We start from the raw sequence: 4,721 nt of genomic DNA on the forward strand, positions 1-4,721 counted from the left end.
GTGGGGAGGCCTGACAGAAAGAATGCTTAAGATGGGGGTAGTTAGGTGGCACAGTGAATAGAGCACTGGCCCTGGAGTCAGGAGGACTTGAGTTCAAATCCAGCCTCGGACACTCAACACTTACTAGTCGTGTGTCTTTGGGGAAGTCAATCAACACCAATAGCCCTCAAAGAAAAAGCAAAAAAAAATTTTTTTTAAAGAATGCTTAAGATGTCTGTGCTTCCTGGATTAGTGTTGAGTACCTTGCTAAATCTTACTTCCTGGTATCCTAATAGAAATGTGAACATCAATTATGAAGAGAGTTTATTATATTTTTCAAATCTACCCTGGAAATATGTATGCATATTCATAGCAGCTGCTATGGGCATTGCATTGACATTACATTCACCTAATTTGTTTTTTCATGTACTGATTTATGACCTTGGGAAAGATATGCCTATGCCCATTGCTTGGCCTCTCCAAAGATTCAAGAAAATATTGGGCATTCAGCATTGGTTTCACAGGCAATATAAGAAGATCAAGGGTATGCATGCACTTTAGGTGAACACAGGCAAGGCAGTGATCAGTTCTGTCTCATATATTCTGTCTCTTTTGTTTTTATTCTTCTTTCACAACATGATTAATCTGGAAATATGATTGTATACGTATAGCCTATATCAAATTGCACACCACTTCAGGAAGGAGAGATGGGAAGGAAGGGTAAAATTTAGAACTCAATATCTTATAAAAGTGAGTGTTGAAAACAAAAAATAAATTTTAAAATGTTTTTAAAAACTGATCATAACAGATTAAACCTAGTCTTTTTTTTTTTGACAGATCTACTAAACAGGTATATTGAAGGAATGCTGTAAATATAATTTACCTAGATCTAGAAAAGCATTTGATAAATTATCTCACACTATTCTTATTGGAAAAATGGAGAGATGTGGGCTAGATGATAGTACAGGTAGTGAAACTGATTGAATGGCCAAGGTCTAAGAGTAGGTTTGACATGAGTTTGAAAGGAAGAATCCAGGGGAGTACACCCAAGGCCCTTGGCCCTCTGCTGTTTAACATTCTTATCAGTGACTTGATAAAGGCTTAGATAGCATGTTGATGAGATTTACAGCTACCCCAGAGTTGGGAAAGATAGATGGCACACTAGATGACAGAGTCTTAACAAGCTAAAATGTTGCACTGAACCTAATAAGATAAAATTTAATAGGGAAAAATGTAAATGATTATGTTTCAGTTCAAAAATCAACACTATGGGTCAAGATGAGGGAGGTATGATTAGACATCAGTTTTTCTGGAGGGAAAAAAATAGTTTTTTTAATGGGCTGCAAATGAGTCAACAGTGTGACACAGCAGCCAAAAAAAACATAGTGTGCTCTTGGATGACATTGAGATGCATAGCTTCCAGGAATAATGTGGTGGCACTGCTGTGCTCTGCCCATGTCAGACCATATCTACAGCTTTGTAGTTCAATTTCTGGTGACAAGTTTAAGAGGGATAACAATAATTTACAGAGTATCTAGGTCAGGGCAACCAAAAGAGTAAAGGGCTGCAGGGCGGCCAGGTGGCGCAGTGAGTAAGAGCGCCAGCCCCAGAGTTGGGAGACCTGGGATTGGTTCTGGGCTCAGATACTTAACATCCACACAAAAATAACTGGCCATGTAACCTTGAGCAAGTTATTTAACCCTGATTGCTTTAAAAAAAAAAAAGTAAAGGGCTTCCAGCTTGTGCTAAATAAATATTGGCTAAAGAATAGGAAATTTTAATCTAAAGAAGAATCAAAATGGACCTGATGGCTATTTGAAGTACATAAAGGGCTATCAGTTGAATGGGCTATCATTCTACTGAACCAGAACCAATGGATGGAAGTTGTGAGAAGCAAATTTAGACTTCATATCAGGAAAAACTTATTAACAATTAATCAATTCAGAAACAGAATAGATTGATTCAGGAAGTGAAGGATGAATGGATTCATGATGGATGGATAGATGATAGATGGATGGAAGGATGATGGATGATGGATGGATGGATGATAGATGGATGGATGATGGATGATGGATGGATGGATGGATGGATGGATGGATGGATGGATGGATGGATGGATGGATGGATGAATAAATACATGTTGTTACTGCCAAATTACCTGGGAACAAGAACTTGAGCAACTGGGGAAAAGGGCAGTTCCTTTCAAACTCCAAAATTCTAGTTTCCATAATAGACCATTGGGCTCTAAATCCTTTTGCATGAAATTTAGTGAATTCAAAAAACATATTGGCACCACACATAAAACTAGAAGTCTGGTGACAAATCACATCTTGAGTTCACCTAATATCTTTGCAATAGTGAATCCCTGGAAGTTCTTATGTCTTAAATAGGTTGTAGAGTGGAGTTGTCAAAAAGAAAAAGACAAACCAGAGACAAATCAATGCTAACATAGAGCAAAAGTCCCAAACCTAAAGCACGGCAAATATTTTACAGTAGTGGGTGTTTCTTATGCTAGCACTATATAAACCTTCTGGGGCTTCAACTTCATGCTCCAGGAATTCTGGCTCATCTCAGCAGAACTGACACTCATCTAGCTTGAAATAAAGTTTCTCTGTGTGTGCGATATTGTATCAGCACTGTATCCTGGATACATTGGCTCTATTGTGTGGAGTCAGTTCAGATTCCATTGGCTCCCTAATGCTTCCAGGATCAAATAAAAGCTCTCTGTTTAGATTTTAAGACCCTTCACAATGTAGTCTCCACCTATCTTCTGGCCTTAGTATACAATACTGCCTTGTTTGTACTCTATTGTCTGGCCAGATTAGACTTGTCTCTCTTCCTGCCCTCCTAGATCTTCCTTTTCCAATTTTGTACCTTTATATTGGCCGTCCTCCCACACCTAGAAGGTATTCCCTCCTAAATATTTGTTTGAGGTAATTGAATGATTGGGGTGAGAAAAATAAATCAAAATATTGTTGAAATATGATACATTCTCGTTGACTAAGTCCTTGAAAAATTTCATTCTTGGACTGCTGGGAGAAGATAGCTGAGTTGCAAAGTCTGAACAGCATCATCTATCTGAATTGTCTCTATCAGGTCTGAAATATGGTCATGCAGTCATCCCTACTTTATTTTTTTTTAAAGCAATCGGGGTTAAGTAACTTGCTCAAGGTTACACGGCCAGTTATTTCTGGGTGTGGTGTTGAGTCTCTGAGCCTGGATTTGATCCAGGTCATCCCGACACTGGAGCCGGTGCTCTTACTCGCTGAGCCACCTGGCCGCCCCCCTTTTTTTTTTTTTTTTAATTTCTTCTATGATTCAGATGTGATCTTTTTTTTTTTAAAGCAATCGGGGTTAAGTAACTTGCTCAAGGTTACATGGCCAGTTATATCTGGGTGCGGTGCTGAGTGTCTGAGCCTGGGATCCGATCTCCAGGTCATCCCAACACTGGAGCCAGTGCTCTTACTCGCTGAGCCACCTGGCTGCCCCTAGTCATCCTTACTTTAAATCTGGTCCAAATTGCTATGCAAGTCTTCCCTGGGGTCATGAGGGTGTCGATTCTAGGTCATGATTATATTCAGAGCTCAGTAACATTTACATAGTTTGACTTTCCTACTTTTATTTTTTATAAAAATCACAAGTTGTCCAGAGGTAGCTAGGTGGAGTAGTAAATAAAGTGCTGGGCCCAGAGTCAGAAAGACTCATCTTGCTGCGTTTAAATCTGACACAGACACTTAACTAGCTACTTAACCCTAGGCAAGTCACTAACCCTGTTTGCCTCAGTTTCCTAATATGTCATATGAGCTGGAGAAGGAAATGGCAAACCACTCCAGTATCTCTGCCAAGAAAACCCCAAATGGGGTCACCAGGAGTCAGACATGACTGAAACCACTGAACAACAAACAAAATGCCCAACTTTAGCACTTCCCCAGGTGCTAGTAGTGAGGAAATCCTTGAGGGACTAGGACTTGTGGGGCTCCAGCCTCATGCTCCAGGAATTCTAGTCAAAGCAGTAGGCAGATATACTCTGCTGGAATTCAGGCCATAGGACAAATTTGATGCTATCATCATGTGTAAGGCATCATCATAACCAGGACTTCGGACTTCTGAAAGCTAATAGCATGAGCAAAGTCCTCAAATCAGGGCAGCTCCTCAAGAATGGCCAGTAGTGACAGAAGGGAAGGTATGGCTGGTGGATAATTAGGGGGTACAATACTGTAAATGAAAACAGATCATCCAGTGCCCTCCTTTTATTATGTGTCAAAGTGGTTTTACCAATGACCACAACCTGGATACATCTGAGAATGGGAAAGCTGGTAATATCTAGGAATAGGGTTTCTACATAGATACTTCCTTGTGCCCGTAATGGGCCAGTCCCTCAGGCTCACATTCTAGGAGTTAAACTGGATTCTTCACTATCTCACACCCTCCATATCCAAGCTGTTGCCAAGGGCTGTCGATTTCACCTTTGCCACATCTCTCAAATATATCTCCTTTTCTCCTCTGACACTGTCCTCGTCCCCTCATGCCTGGACTGTTGCAATAGCCTGCTGGTAGGTCAGCTTGCCTCAAGTCTCCCCCTACTTCAGTCTATCCTCCATTCAGTCACTACAGTAATTTTCCTAAAGCACAAGTCATCACACACACACACACACACACACACACCCTACTCAATAAGTTCTGGTGGCTTCCTATTGTCTCCAAGACCAAATACAAAATATTCTGCTTGGCATTCAAAGGCC

Source organism: Petaurus breviceps, unplaced genomic scaffold (assembly GCF_028583685.1).
Source record: "Petaurus breviceps papuanus isolate PSGF00001 unplaced genomic scaffold, PetGlider_PUasm1.0 90849, whole genome shotgun sequence".
NCBI classification, from domain to species: Eukaryota; Metazoa; Chordata; class Mammalia; order Diprotodontia; family Petauridae; genus Petaurus; species Petaurus breviceps.